General features: G+C 41.7%; 2 protein-coding genes and 1 pseudogene across 3 annotated transcripts in view; 1 reads left to right on the top strand and 2 right to left on the bottom strand.

The window, feature by feature from the left end:
• The window catches only part of LOC137491248 (uncharacterized), a 697,259-nt gene that overhangs the window by 289,732 nt on the left and 390,998 nt on the right, over window positions 1-16,529 (bottom strand). The gene's annotated exons all lie outside the window — the stretch shown is intronic.
• LOC137491174 (uncharacterized) overlaps window positions 1-16,529 on the top strand; it is a 293,575-nt gene that overhangs the window by 259,288 nt on the left and 17,758 nt on the right. The gene's annotated exons all lie outside the window — the stretch shown is intronic.
• Window positions 2,498-15,821, bottom strand: LOC101883542 (uncharacterized; annotated as a pseudogene).

Raw genomic sequence — 16,529 nt, forward strand, 5'->3', positions numbered from 1 at the left:
TCCTTTTGAGTTTGTGTTTCTATACAGTTGGGTGTTGCATTATTGTCAACCTTTCACACAGGCCATAAGTGAAACATTTGAACAATTTTGCAACATTGTTTTATTCAAATGGTTTTAATGTGTTTGTTGCACCATATTGTAATGTTTAGTTAAGTACTCATGCATTAAAGGGCACCTATGGTAAAAAATCTACTTTTCAAGCTGTTTGGACAGATCTGTGTGTTGGTATAGTGTATAGACCTTCATACTGGGGTGATATGAACACACCCAGTCCTTTTTTTTTTTAAATTTAACTACAAAAAAAGGGTCGGCCAATTGGAGCTGTTTTCAAATCGATCGCACTATTACGTAGGTGTGTGATCCCCCCGCCCACCGAATTGATTGACAGCTGCGCGCATTAACATGTTCCGGTAGTCGCGTGTATATGTCAACAAGACCAGACAGACATACTCAAAGCAACCGAGAATAAAAGGTCTGTTCTGTTCACTAGGATCAGCAATCATCATCAAATGTGATTAAGAGTAAGTTTCACATGTTTAAAGTGTTTTAAAACAGAGTATGTGTGTAATTAATTACAGCGTTTTACTTCAGCTTTACTTCATCAGCACAGCCGTGTGTCAGAACAATTATAAAAGAAGACGCTTCAATCCCGGTTTGCGGAATTTAAATCAGGTTTACTTTGTACATTAGCATAACAGATATCCACACAGCAGTGGAGGTTAGCCTTAACTAAGCTAAGCGCGCTCTGTCTGTCTGCCTGCTTGTGTGTGTGTGTGTGTGTGTGTGTGTGTGTGTGTGTGTGCGTGCGCAGGCGCACGCGTTACTTTGTAACGATATTGTGTGTGACTCATCAATGCAACTTCACAATACTGATTAGTAAAGGTTAGTTCTTACTGTAGTATCTCACAAACGCTACGTGAGCCCTTCTTCCTGTAAGTCTGTCTGTTGTCTGACGCAACTGAGGGAGGAGGCATGTAGAAATAGTGGGCGGGAAAGATTCGTCTTAAAGGCGCAGTACGACAAAACCACCCCCTGCTGGAAATCAGTATAAAACAGCATCTTGTAAAAGGTATAATGAAAAATCTAATGGGTATTTTGATCTGAAACTTTATATACACATTCTAGAGACGCAAAAGACTTGTATTAAATCTGAAAAAAGGGGTAAATTAGGTGCCCTTTAAACAACACAACCTCCATATATTGTGTCAAATGTTTTTTTGTGGAGAATTCAAGATGGAGTGAGTAGGCTACTACACTGAAAAAAATTTTTTTATTGGATTTACAAAAAGTGGTTGCAAACAAATTGTGTGGGCTGAATTTAAACAAACAAATTTAGTTAAACATTACTAAATTTTATTTGTTTGTTTATATTGTGCCTGTATAAATTATTTGCATTTTTGCTTTGCATTTTTTATGGGCCAATCTCACAGCAATTCGTAACTTTTTGATTTAGTGGCTAATTTGTATGAATTTGTACAATTTAATTCGTACAATTTAGTACGATTTGCTCATCCCCCAATGACGGTTGGGTTTAGGGGTGGGGTTAGGTGCCACGCCTCCTTTTTAAAATCGTACAATTTCGTACGAATTAGCCACTAAACTGGCAAAATGTAAAATACTTGCATTTTCTCGTGAGATCAGGCTGGGTATAACACAACATACAGACAACATATCAGTTTAATTGCTACATGTATGGTTGTTTAGCCTGCTTTATCATAGCAATCTATGTGTGTGTGTGTCTGTCGACCTGCTCTCTGAAACATCTAGAATTCTCTATATTCATTATTAAATCATGAATTTTAATATTGCATTACACTATCCTTAAACACAACAGTCAACAGTAGGAGCTTAAGTCATAGTGTATATGTTTTTGACGTTTTCCCCTTGTCAGTTAAAAAGTCCAATAACTGAGGAGATTGCATATAATAATTTGAGAGATTTAAAGGAGGGAAAGCTGTCCCGGGGGAGAGCCCTAAGCCCATAAGATCCTCGAGCCCTGGGCTCCCTTCCGTAAGCATGGCATGAGGAGAGTTTGAGCTCAGGTAAATCTTGATAAACTCCCCCGACTTGTTTCTGTTCTACTGACAGATATAGAGATGGCTAAAGAGAGCTATATGGCTCACTAAGAGCTCGACTAAGGTGCCAATGTAGAATGTTCAGTTTACTTAGGTTGGACTGTAGGAGGAACCTGGGGAAAACCTACGCGAGCACACAGTGAACGAGCAAACTCCACACAAAATGTCCACCGGTTCAGCAAACTTTAACCTGTAACATTCTTGCTTTGAGGCAACATTGCTAACGACGGGGTCACCGTGTGGCCCAATCTAGAAGGAGGGGGAGTAGGGGTGGCAGGGGAATTTCTCAAGACAAAGATAACCGAGGTAAGAAACTCTGGTTATTTATAGTGAGTTAGGAATCATCTGATTGGTGAATCGTCTTAGCTAATGCAGGACCAGTTGTGGACAATCATAAGCATGTAATCCTCTCGAAAGTAATTTATAAACAAACCTTACGTCAATGAACAGCCAAACTACATGAAAAAGCTGCCATTTTGAATATACCCATTTTGTGTAGACAAGGCCTCAATTTCGAGGACTCTGCTCTCCATTGTGAAGCTTCATGTGAGTGTTGAGGCTTCTTTTATGTTTAAAGTCTTTTCCACACTCACTGCATCTAAAACGGTCCTCTCCTGAGTGAGTCTTCATGTGTTTCTTAATGGTGTCTTTGCGTGTGAGACTCTTTCCACACTGATCACATATGAACACTATGGTTCCAGTGTGACCATTCATGTGATTCTTGAGGCTAGATTTGGTTGTGAAGCTCTTACCACACTGAACACATGCAAACGGCTTCTCTCCGGTGTGAGTTTTCATGTGGTAATCGAGTGCGTTTTTACATATGAAACTTTTACCACACTCTGTGCATGTATATGGTTTCTCTCCAGTGTGAATCCTCATGTGGATCTCAGGGTCTTGTTTTTGAGAAAAACTTTTCCCACACTATGTGCAAGTAAAAATTCTCTCTTCAGTGTGAGTTCTCATGTGGACTTCAAGGGTGCCATTTCGCTTAAATCTTTTTCCACACTGAGGGCAAGAGTAAGGCTTTTCCCCAGTGTGAATTCTCATGTGCGCTGCAAAGTTTCCTGCATGATAGAAGGTTTGTCCACACTGTTGGCATGTGTACGGCCTCTCTCCAGTATGAATTCTTCTGTGCACTGCAAAGTTTCCTGCATGATAGAAGGTTTGTTCACAGTGTTGGCATGTGTACGGCCTCTCTCCAGTGTGAATTCTCATGTGGGTTTTAAAGCCTTGTATATAACCAAAACTCTTTCCACAGTGTTCACAGGTGTAAGGTTTCTCCATAGTGTGAACTTTCATGTGAACGTCAAGGTTCTGCTTTTGGCTGAAACTCTTTCTACACTGTTTACAGCTGAAAGGCTTCTCCCCTGTGTGAAATCTCATGTGCACCACAAGGCTTCCTGCATGAAAGAAGCTTTTTCCACACTGTTGGCATGTGTACGGTCTCTCTCCAGTGTGAACTCTCATGTGGGTTCTAAAGCCTAGTATATAACCAAAACTCTTTCCACACTGTTCACAGGTGTAAGGTTTCTCACCTGTGTGAACTCTCATGTGAACATCAAGGTTTGACTTTTGACTGAAACTTTTCCCACACTGTTTACAGCTGAAATGACATCCAGTTTTGGGTTTCCGAGGTCTTCCACGTGAAGTCTTTTTAGTCAGTGTGGGTTTTTCATTAGTCATTAGTTCTTGGGGTTTCTCTAACTGCTGTTTCTCCTCCATTTGATCAGTCTCTTCTTTCAGCACCACCAAGTCTAAAAAAAAAAGTGAACTTTAGTATGAAGGCCCAAAGGAACAAGCATGAAATGTATGTTTCACCCACAAATGAAAATGACCTTACCATTTACTCTGTGTTATGCAGTTTTGAACTTTTCCTTTTTTCTGGAACACAAAGTAAGTCAATCTCTGCGCTTTCATCTTCTTTTGAATTCAAAAGGATCAAGAAACTCATAAAGGTTTAAAACCCACACGAGGGAGAGTAAATGGTGAGGCTATTTTCATTTCTGCATCAACAATCCCGTTTAAAGGGTTCTTATTATGAACCTTTTTACAAGATGTTAAAGGTTTTGGCTCAAAATAAGATCAAATACCTTGCAGAATATTTCTCTATAGCTCTTTTTGTGCCTGTGGCTTTAAATGCAAACGATCAAATGAACTCGCTCTAGATTAACTGTGTTCATTCATGCGTAACTTCCACTCCATTTAAACATTTTGAACTTGCTTGAAAGACACGATTGAGACAAATCCTGCATGTTGACAGCAAGTGCGCATAATTGACGCTAATATTTTTAAGTTAGCATTATTGTACATAACTTATTCAAATGTTCTCAGTACTGGGTTGCAGCTGGAAGGGCATGCGCTGTTTAAAGCATATGCTGGATAAGTTGGTGGTTCATTCCGCTGCGGCGACCCCTGATAAATAAAGGGACTGAGCCGAAAGAAAATGAATGAATGAATTTACGCAAATGCTTAATGCAACGTTTGCTTTACCTGGAGTGATGAGGAGATGGCGAGATGACATACTTTGTTACTTGTTTTCATTCATTTGTATTTTTGTCTTTGTTTTATTGCCTTTGTGCATGTTCTGAGGCTTAGCTGAAGACCTACATGATGACATTTTATATACCTGACAAAATGTAGAAATGCTATCTAAAAAGGTTTCCTGCTGTTTGTCCAATCAGGGAGAGTGGCAACGTAAATATACAAATAATAATGTTAACCCGGGGTTCGCAAATGTGAAACTTCTGTTAATGAACACCCCGGTTTATATTTTAACCCCAGGTATAGCATGAGCAGTGTGGAACATGATTACAGATAACCCAGGATTCTGTTTATCCATTGTTAGAATGACCCAGGGTTAACAATTTGAAGTGTGAAACGCCCTAAAACTACTCAGCATCAGCTCTCTGGATAACCAGAGTACAAAGAGACAATTGTCAATCATGTCATAGCAGTGATCAGGGCCCCATTTCAGAAAGGAGGTTAATTGAAAACTCAGAGTATTTTAACCCTGAAATAAGAAAAACCTCTGGGTTTTCCGTTTCAAAATGGCAGGTTTGTCAAACTGGAGAAATAAGGGTAAGTCAAGCCTGTTTCTGAAAGAGAGGTAGTGTTTTGGTCATTCTAAAACACCTTAACCTTTTCAGTATTAATGTATATTATTAATGACCTCCAGAGTGTCAAGAGCGTCTGTTCTCAGCTTCTCATGGCTTCAAACACCCCCACGTGTTCATTGTGTGTCAGCATTGTCTTTAAGGCGCGAGTACATTTATTAAATAAAGGAAAGATTGACGCAGCTTCTTCTACTGCAGTAAATTCCGTTTTTACTGTTGATATTTGGTGCCAGTTAATTAGAAAGTGGTGATTTTGTTCTCTTTGATTCGTAGCATGGAAACGCTGATTTATTTGCATATATTTTATGTGATATTCCAGTTTTGCACATAAATTTAATTAATATTTTTGGATGGAAACACAGCTATTGCCTACATTACAGTCACACAAAGAACAAATGTAAGTCACGTACGAGAATGGCTTGTCCTTTTAAAATAAATGTTTTGCTTAAATTCACTGTCCTTCAACATGTACTGTTACTGGATTAATAGGATTATTATTCGTTCTAAAACATTTTTTTAGTTCTGCTTATATTCTAAATGTCATATCAACCTTTACCACTTGATCAATAATAGAGGCAGACAAGTGCGCTTTTAAATCTATTAAAACTGATCAACGTGTTTAAAAGTGGGAACATGGGTAAAAATTTAATGATCACATATTACATTACTCATTTTATTATACTTAAATTTGTAAATACTTTAAATGTATAATTACGCATTAACTTCAGCAGCTATGTTTTCCCACGCTAACTGTTTTTGTTTCCTGATGCAGTAATGTTGCTTTTTAAATATATGGTCATATTTGCTATAATTTTGCATGAGCACATCAAGTTCAGCAGGAGAAAGAAATGCTGATCTCTTTTTTCAGATGTTGATATGGTCACTTTTAATATCTGCGCTCCATTGATAATGCCTTTTTTATATTCATGGTGTGCGCGCTTAACTCTGAGTTGGTCTAGGCAAAGTTGATTGACCCAACTCATATTAACTATTTTGAAACAGAAAACTCTTGAGTTTTTAGTTTCTCTGTAAATCAACTCAGAGTTCAAGTTTAAACTCCGAGTTGGTTGAACCTCCTTACTGAAACAGGCCCCTGATCTCATATGCTATTGTTCTCTTTCGGGAACTCTACGCTGCGTCTCTTTAGGAGACACAATGGGATACCATCCCTCTCTTATAACCTTCTGAAGCACAGGTGTAATCAATCCAATGTAATTGGCGGGACGCAACGTGCGTGTGGCGTCAGACCGAAGGTATAAAAGCCCCACACTCACAGTGAACTTCAGCTTTTTCTCTCTTCACTCTGCGAATGAGTTCGTTGATTTTGAAGCACTCACAGCACTGATAAGGCACTACAAAAACCATTTAAACTGAATCAAAGCACACACTTTTATTTTCTATTTAAAAATTAGCAAAATGGAAAAGACATTTAGATCATGTGTACCGCCATGTCCTCGTTTCCTCACAGAACAGGACACGCATGATTTGTGTGTGCAGTGCCTCGGTCAGGAGCACGCACAGTCAGCCCTTGAGGGGGGTGGCTGTGTGCATTGCGATTCACTTCCTGGTCGAGTGCTGCGAAGTCGCCGCGCTCTGTTTGATAAAGAGCCGGCGGCAGGTGTGCCTCGCGGCACTGGTCCCGCCCGTGCTGAGGCCGAGCGGCGATTAATGTCGTGGGGATCGCAGCTCGATCTGGCAGAGGGGATGGAGACAAGCTTGAGGGCTTCTTCTCCTCCTTCTACTGTGAGATCGAGGTCCAGTCAGCGCGAGCTGGAAGCCCGTTCATCGGCTTCTTCCTCTCGCGCTGATGGGCGGCTGCTCCGCCTCCCGGCTTCTGAGGGAGTCGAGAGTATGGAGGGCCTTCGGGGCCAAAATGACGTTCCCCCATTACGCCCCGAATATGATGAGCTGGCAGAGGTCCTGGCCAATGTGACAGCTAAATATAATATTAACTGGGAAGTGGAGAGGCAGGAAGTGCGCAAAAAAGCTGGTTTGTGTGATGAATGCATCCTGCCATCACGAGACAGGCCTCTGAAGGGGAGGTCTTCCATTTAACAAAGATCTCCAAAAAGAGATCATTTACACTTGGAAAAATCCATACACTGCCCGTGTTATAAGCCAGCAGGGATCAATATATTCAGCCGTTGCTAGTCTGAATGAGCACGGATGCCGCACAATGCCGAAAATGGAGGAGCATTTGGCGCGCCATTTGCTACCTCAGGGATCGTCGGCGAAGACCCCCGCCTTGCCGTCAAAACCAGTAAAATTAACATCGATGTTAGTCGGCAAGGCATATGCGGCAGCAGGCCAGTCTATTGGGTGTCTGCACACAATGTCACTTTTGCAGGCATACCAGGCGGACCTGCTGAAGGAAGCCCTTGATAATGATGGGGCGGGCCCGATACAGTAAGAGAAGTACTTCGGGCCTCGCACCTGTCTCTCCGTGCCACCAAAGAAATAGCTAGATCTTTAGGCCGCTCTATGGCGGCCATGGTGGTAACGGAGAGACATTTATGGCTGAATCAAGCGGACATCAAGGAGGAAGATAAACGAATTTTCCTTGATGCTCCCAATTCGCCCGCGGGTTTGTTCGGCGACTCTGTAGATCGGGTCGCCAAATCGTTTGAGCGGGCGAAAAAGAGGTCGGGCTCCTACGGGAGCTTCCTTCGACCAAAAGGGCATCCTTCTGGGGCTATGCAGCGGGACCAGCCCCAGCCTTCAACCAGCTCATCTGCCCGGTATAGAGCCGAGCAAAAAGAGAGTGTGGCTTCTCGTCAGTTAGTGGACTCGCCCCCTCTACAGAGGGTCCAAGAGCAGTTAAATCAAGGGCCTCCTGTGGTGAGTTCGCCTCAGTGCCCAGAGTTAGCTACTCATGGGAACATAGAGACCAGTCTCGAGAGACTGGTACCCCCTGCATAAATTTTTGGCAGAGTGGAAACGGCTGCCAAATGTTTCGCAGTGGGTCCTGCTTACCATAGAGAAGGGCTACAGAATTCAGTTTGCTTCAAGCCCCTCTCGCTTCAACGGGGTGCTCCATACCCTAGTGAAGCCAGAGCAAGCTCTAGTGATGGAACAAGAAATAGAATCTCTTCTGAGGAAGAGAGCCATAGAACAGATCCCTCCTCTAGACATCGAGTCAGGGTTTTACAGCCGTTACTTCATCGTTCCAAAGAAAGATGGAGGGCTGCGTCCGATATTAGATCTAAGACAGCTAAATCGCTCCGTACAAACACTGAAGTTCAAAATGTTGACTATCAGCACCATCGTGTCACAAATACAGTCCGAGGACTGGTTTGTCACGATAGATCTGAAGGACGCATACTTCCACATCTCCATCCTTCCAAGTCACAGGAAGTTCCTCAGATTCGCCTTCAGGGGCAAGGCTTATCAGTACAGGGTTCTTCCGTTCGGCCTAGCACTCTCACCCCGCACATTTACCAAAGTCGTCGACGCGGCTTTGGCTCCGCTGCGGCTACAAGGGATTCGAATTCTCAATTACCTTGACGATTGGCTCATTCTAGCCCGATGGAGGTAGTTAGCGGTTCATCATCGATGTGTTGTTCTCGCTCACATAGAGAAATTGGGGATGCGGCTAAACCAAAAGAAAAGTGTGCTTGTGCCAGCTCAGACGACCACTTTTTTAGGTGTGCTATGGGACTCCACGACGATGTTTGCGTGTCTGTCCCCCACCCGAATCGAGTCGGATCAGAGGATCAGACTAGGCCAAGCCATCACAGTCAAACAGTTCCAGAAGCTGTTGGGTCTACTACACATGAGACGATTACAGTGGTGGCTCAAAACCAGGGGGTTTTCCCCGAGGGGAAATCCGTTCCGCACAATCAAAGCATCGAGGCGTTGTCTACGAGCGTTATCGATATGGAAAAAGCCCTGGTTTCTGTCCCAGGGCCCTACACTAGGAGTAATATCTCAGCACCTGGCTCTGACATCAGATGCCTCACGCAAGGGCTGGGGAGCGAACCTGAGGGGCCTTCCCGCATCGGGACAGTGGAGGGACCATCATCTCCACATGCATATCAACTGCTTGGAGATGTTAGCAGTGTTTCAGGCTCTAAGGCACTTCTTCCCTCAAGTGAGAGGTCACCATGTGTTAGTGAAGACCGACAACACATCGGTGGTCTCTTACATCAACCATCAAGGGAGTTTGAATTCGCGCCCTCTGTGCAGGTTGGCGAATCAAATCCATCTGTGGGCTCAGGGGAGGCTGCTCTCTCTGAAGGCAGCTTACATCCCAGGTCCGATGAATGTGGGAGCGGACCTCCTGTCGAGACAGGGGTTGGAGCCTGGGGGATGGCGACTACACCCAAAAGTGGTGGCGGCCATTTGGCAGAGATTCGGCAGAGCCGACGTCGATCTATTCGCCTGTCAGAAAACAACACATTGCCCATTATGGTTCTCCCAAACACATCCAGCACCTTTGGGGCTGGATGCCATGGTGCAGACGAGGCCGAGGCTTTGTCTGTACGTTTTTCCCCCAATCGCTCTGCTCCGGGGAGTCCTGGAGAGGGTCCGTCAAGGGGGGTACAACCTATTGCTGGTAGCCCCTTATTGGCCCACACGAGTGTGGTTCTCGGACCTAGTGTCTCTCCTCGACGGTCTCCCATGGAAGAATACCGTCCAGAGAGACCTCCTGTCCCAGGCGGAGGGAATGATAGTACACCCCCGCCCGGACCTCTGGAAACTGTGGGTGTGGCCTCTGACGGGGCCCACATTGTAGATCTTGGTTTGTTAACTGAGGTTGTTCAAACCATACTAAGCTCCAGAGCTCCCTCCACGAGGAGATTGTATGCCACCAAGTGGAAACTTTTTACTTTGTGGTGTACAGACCTTCACCTGGATCCAGTCCACTGCCCTGCGGGGTCAGTGCTGCAATTTCTCCAGGAGCGTTTTGAATTCGGTTTGACTCCGTCAACGCTTAAAGATTATGTAGCGGCAATGTCCGCATACCGTACTGATGGTCTTGGCAAAGACCCTCTGGTGGTCAGATTCCTCCGTGGAACGAGGAGGTTGAGGCCTGCCTGCGCTAATAGGTTTCCTACTTGGGATTTGTCGATAGTGCTTGAGGGCCTGTCGACAGCCCCCTTTGAACCAATTGAGGATGTGTCAGAAAAGTTTCTGACCCTTAAAACGTTTTTTTTGTTCGCCATTACATCCATCAAAAGAGTAGGAGATTTACAAGCATTGTCTGTAGCTCCCTCTTGTCTGGAATTCTCACCTGGTATGGTGAGAGCATTTCTGTACCCCAGAGCAGGGTACGTTCCTAAGGTCCCCACTGAGGTGGTGCGACCTACTGTGCTGCAGGCCTTTAATCCTCCACCATTTATGACGCCAGATCAGGAGCGCTTGAATCTGCTTTGCCCAGTGCGGGCACTAGATGCATACGTACATCGTACGTCTGCTTGGCGTACAACACAACAGTTGTTTGTATTGTATGGCTCACCCAAAATTGGGGCGCCAGCATCTAAGCAGTCTCTGAGCCGGTGGATAGTCGAGGCTATTTCACTAGCATATGAAGCCCTGCATCGGCCTCTACCTGAGGCGATCAGGGCTCACTCAACCAGGAGTATGGCGGCTTTGAAAGCCTTTCGTTCTGGCCAGTCCCTGACTGGCATCTGCAATGCAGCTGGGTGGTCTACCCCACATACCTTTGTAAGGTTTTATCAGTTGGACCTGGACCCTACTCCGGGTTCCAGTGTCCTAGCAATATAGGAGAACTCATCCCCGGCATGTAAAACTATGGCGTGTTTGGGATAGCGTTCCCATTGTGTCTCCTAAAGAGACGCAGCGTAGAGTTCCCGAAAGGGAACGAGTCAGGTTACGAATGTAACCATGTTTCCCTAAGGGAACGAGACGCTGCGTCGCGTTGCCATACTTTTTCATACCTGGTGCGCTACGTTCGAGAGGTATAAGCTGAAGTTCACTGTGAGTGTGGGGCTTTTATACCTTCGGTCTGACGCCACACGCACGTTGCGTCCCGCCAATTACATTGGATTGATTACACCTGTGCTTCAGAAGGTTATAAGAGAGGGAGGGTATCCGATTGTGTCTCCTAAAGAGACGCAGCGTCTCGTTCCCTTAGGGAACCATGGTTACATTCGTAACCTGACGCGTTTTAGAACTTCAGTTTCCTATTGGAGAAATAACCAGGAATAATAATTGAAATTTGTTTATAAACTAATTTCGAGAGGATGACGTGCTTATGATTTATCACGGCCGGTCTCGTATTAGCTAATCATTATCTTCCAATCATATGAGCCCTAAGCTACTATAAAGAAGTTTTCAGTCCACCTTAGCTTCGTTTGGAAGAAACCCCCCTTCCTCCCCAATTCTCCTCCTTGACCTTGATCAGGCGGCACGGTGGCTCAGTGATTAGCACTGAGAGCCTCACAGCAAGAACACCACCGGCCTAGTTTCGCCTAGCCGGTGGGCGTTTCTGTGAGGAGTTTGTATGTTCTCCCCGTGTCCGCGTGGGTTTTCCCCGGTCTCTCCAGTTTCCTCCCACCGTCTAAAGATATACATCATGCTTCGCAGTCGGGGAGTTCTGAGATCCACCGAGCTCAGGCTCCCCTCTAGCTCTGCAAACAGGGGGAAGCCCCGGGCTCGAGGATCCCTTGAGCTCGGGGGTATCTCCCGGGACAGCATGCCAAACAAGCTTTGATAGATTATCAGCTAAGTGTGAATTCTTGAACCGGCTATTTGCTCTACAAACAAGTGTGTTCATGACTATACATACAAAGAAAAATAATAAAATTAGAAAATATGACTTTGCAACATCAAGCAGCATTAGGCATGGGCCAGTATAAGATTCTGACGGAATGATGACCTTGAATAAAAATATCACGGTTTAACTGTATTGTGATTACTGCTCTAAAACATATATATATATATATATATATATATATATATATATATATATATATATATATATATATATATATGTAGCAGATGTTATGCATTAAGCATTTGTGTACGCCCATTACTAACTGGCCGTTGTTAAGAGGTGTATAAAAGTCCATCTGAGATAAGTGGAAGTTGCGCCATCGTCCAGCTGACTCGATGTGGTGTGTGTGTAGCTGCCATGCGTCTGGTATGTAGCGGCTGTTTAAGCCCTTTTCGCTTTCGTTTTAAAGTGTGTTTTGGTTTTAATTTAGTTTTTTGCTCTGGAAGGCTGGTGTCTGTTCGGCTGCTGTTGCACTGTAGAGTGGCTGCTGTGGGGCATCGTGAGCTTTATGAAATGGAGTTTCATGTTGCTGAACTTTCCCTCGTGATGTTTGTTGACATTTCTGCGAGCTCCCGTGACTGCTGTCATCCCGGTCGGTAAGTAGAGCGATACTGCTCATACATTTTGTGCATTTTGTACAACTAGAAATAGAAACTGATTTTTATATCTTTTAGCTAGTTTTTAGTATGGATGCCTTGCTCTGCCGGAGGGATGACTGGCATCTCGTGTAGCGGTATGTGAAACCCCTGTAATCAACTGTATTTGGAAGGTATGTCGGTTGATTGTGCTCTGTTTTATCATACGTTGCACTGCGGCTTGAGCGTCTCCTGCTCTTGACATGCTGGATGCTGCTGTTTTGTTTCTAGTTTTGTTTTGTCTTCAGTTGTTATGTTTCTAGTTCTGTTGTTTCTAGTTTTGTTTTGTTATATTTGTGTTTTTGAGTTGTTGTTGTTGTGGTTTTTTTTTTTTTTTTGCTGCTTTTGTATCAGTGTTTTGCTTTTTGCATATTTGTTCTCTTTGATCTTTGTTTCTTTTGCATATTTACAAAAAAAGTAAACATAAAATAAGTGTGTGGTCTCGAGGACTGCTTTACTTTGCTTCAATTGCTGCATTTGTGGTGCTTTGTCCTGTTTTAACATTGCGACCTTGTGCTTTACACTGTATGATTAGCTGGGGACTGTCACCTCCGTGCCCCCCTGAGTGGCTGGTAGCCGCTCTCAGGTAGTCTCTAATTTTGATGCTTCTGTGAGCTCATTTAATATATGTGCTTGTTGTACTATTTATTTGTTTTCTATTTTTTCTAATTGTGGTTTTTCTTCTAGGAGCTGGGGGTGTCTCGTACAGGCAGTCGGGCCGCTGTGTGGCGTGAGTCTTTTTCTATTAATTAGTCTTTTGCCCACTTGTGTGCATTGAAGTTCACTGTGTGGTGTTTTAAATCAAAGTGTGCACGTGTGAATCTGTGGGTCATTTTTGGGCCCAGTGCCTAGCCTGCCCGACTGTGGTGAGCCCCAGCTCCTCTGGTTGGATGAGGATTCATCTTTTTTTGTAATTGCCTCCACTAGTGCCTTTTTAAAAAGAGTGCATGTGCTGTCTTTTAATATTTGTGGTTCAAAGATAATTGAATTGTAATAAAAGAAACCTTATTCTTCTATATCCACGTCTCATTGTCTTTGTCAGAAGTATGAACCTGTATTTTATTTCCTAGCTAATGTACTGGGTGGCGTAGTAGAGCTCTAATTGCAATTGTTTGTGTTAATTTGGCTTTAGTGTGCCAGTTATTGTATTGGTCTTGCGACCAACAAAAAGCCTTATCCCCCCTGCGCGCCACATATATTTTAAATGTCTGGGTAAAAAAACAAAACAAACCAAAAAATTCCCTTTGAACTAAAAATTTTTATTTGAGAAACTTTTAAAGTATTTTGGAGCAGTAAACATGTCAGGCAAGATTATTCTGATGAATCATTGACTTCTGCTGTCTTCACTAGTTACAAAAGCACAGATTTCTTTACGATTTAAAACGGCATCTTTGGATATATTTTCTGCTGGAGATACTGTTGTCCTGAAAAACTAAAAACATAAAAACCCTACACTCTAATGTTTGCATATCATCAGCATGCTGTAATTCATTTCTAACAGCAGAAGTCATTTTTAGACTAGTTTGTTTTACCAGTTTTAGTCAGTGCAATGCTAAACGTTATTGTTCCACTATAATTTGTTTTTGTCTCACGTCGTCCCACAGCAACATTATATAGTTTAGAATACTGTACAATGTTTTATAATGATTAATTATTTTAGTGTCCATTTTATTCAGCATATTTTTAATTAGGGGCATCCATGTTTTCTGACATACTTTAAACCAGGGTTTCTACAGGTTTCACCAAGTTAAATTTAAGACTATTAAAGACATTTTTAAGACTATTATGAATGAAAATTTAAACTGATGAAGGGCTAAAGCAGTGGTCACCAAACTTGTTCCTGGAGGACTGGTGTCCTGCAGATATACCTTCAACCCTAATCAAACACACCTGAACAAGTTAATCAAGCTCTTACTTGGTATACTTAAAACATCCAGGCAGGTGTGTTGAGGCAAGTTAGAGCTAAACCCTGCAGGGACACCGGCCCTCCAGGACCAGGATTGGTGACCCCTGGGCTAAAGGCTAAGGAATTTTTAAAAGGCCAAGATGAATTTTTTTTAATTTGTTCTATCAAAAAAATATTATATTTAATACATTTAATAATAAAATAATAAATGAATAATAAAAAATTACCATATTTTAGATATTTCTTAGCAAAATATTTTAAATATTGTGTAAAAACAAGCAAGCTTTACTTGTATCCACACAATTTTTTTCCAACATAAACTTCAAAAAAATAATAAAAAAATAAAAAAATATTTTCAACGTTTTAAAAACTATAATAAACTAAATTTATTCGCAACAATCTGTCCAGGTCGATGTCCTCTGCAGTAAATACATGGAGCACATTTAAACAAATGTTATTGTAAGGAAAATAATTAAACCATTATGATAAATAGAGTTAAAATGACCTTTTTGAACATAAGTTGAGTTATATTGAGATGAATTGTTGGTTATTGCATGGGTTTTGGCCAGATTACGAAGCAAAACATGAACAAAGGAAAATGAAGACTTGTTTAAAAAAAGATTCAAGACATACAACACAATATTTCAGTAAATTTAAGACTTTTTTAAGCCAGAAATTTGGATTTTGGAATTTACAATTTTTTTAACTCGCGGAAATCCTTGTTTATACACAATAACCCTGGTAATTAGTTATAATAATAATGATGTAATTCTAACTTGGATACTATCTGTGAGAACTAACAACTACTAGTAACAATGGAAAGTACTAAGCCAACACTATCACTGTAATAGCAGATATCTTCTATGAGAATACTTTTTAATTTAATGTTTTTATATATTTTATATAGCGCCAGTGCTCAAGAACTCTTTACACACAGTGGGGGTACAAGAAAAGCAATAACTAACGAATTAAGAAGGTAGGAGACTAATAATACATAAAATAATGACAAAAGACCTGGGGACAAGTAACAAGAAAGAAACTCATTCCTGTCTTTCAATGAGTGCTTATGTTAGGGGAACCAGGCAGCACACTCAGGGCTGCAAGATGGACTTAATTTAGTATTCTTATTATTAAAATATATCTGAATGAGGATCAGATGACTTTTCAAGATCAAATGTCTTTGAGAATAAAAATCAACCTGTTTGTTCCTGTGGATCTTCCTGTTTGACTGGGAATGTTTCTTCAATCTTCAAATCTTCACTCTCCTCTTTAATAAACGCCATCTTTATAACAGTGTGGAGATCAGTCGCTTTAGCAGGAGTTTTTCTCTGTGTTTGGACACTTTATCCTGTTTAAAATGAACAAAACAATAAAAATGTCCTGTTTAAATAAATAAAACAATGAACAGAAACAAAATAACTTCTCTTTAAACACTTGCTTCAACAGTTTCTTTATATGAAAGTAATTAACAAAAATAAATCAGGTAAAAGGTTTCATTAATACTTATTACACACTTTTCTGTTAACCCACTTTATTCAAACAATAGCCTGTAAATACTGAGAATAAAATAGTACTGCGTTGTATAAAGGGTTAAAATAATATGTCCAACAGCAAGAACATAATTTAACATTGTATAAAAAACTAAAACTTTAGAACTTTAACTTTAAATAGGCTTATATCTGTAAATGTTTTAAAACAAACCTTTCTCCAGTTGAATCACAGCGCTGAAGCGGCGCCGCCTGATGACGTCACTCGCCGCGTCAAAATAAAAGTATTTTTTTGGTTAGCTTTTTTCCATTTACTGTTGCAGTCATGACAAACCTTTAATGTAAATATTTTAAGACAAAGGTTTAATTTATTAAATAGGATGATTTCACTTTATTCTAAGTATGTATAAGAAATGGAGTACTAGTTTTAATCAGCTCATTTGTGGGTATTGTTTCTTGCTCTGACTTACCGGATTTATTTTTGTTAATTACTCTCATATAAAGAGAAGTTATTTTGTTTCTGTTCATTGTTTTATTTATTTTAAACAGGACATTTTTATTGTTTTGTTAA

The sequence above is a fragment of the Danio rerio genome, chromosome 4 (genome assembly GCF_049306965.1).
Source record: "Danio rerio strain Tuebingen ecotype United States chromosome 4, GRCz12tu, whole genome shotgun sequence".
Lineage (NCBI taxonomy): Eukaryota > Metazoa > Chordata > Actinopteri > Cypriniformes > Danionidae > Danio > Danio rerio.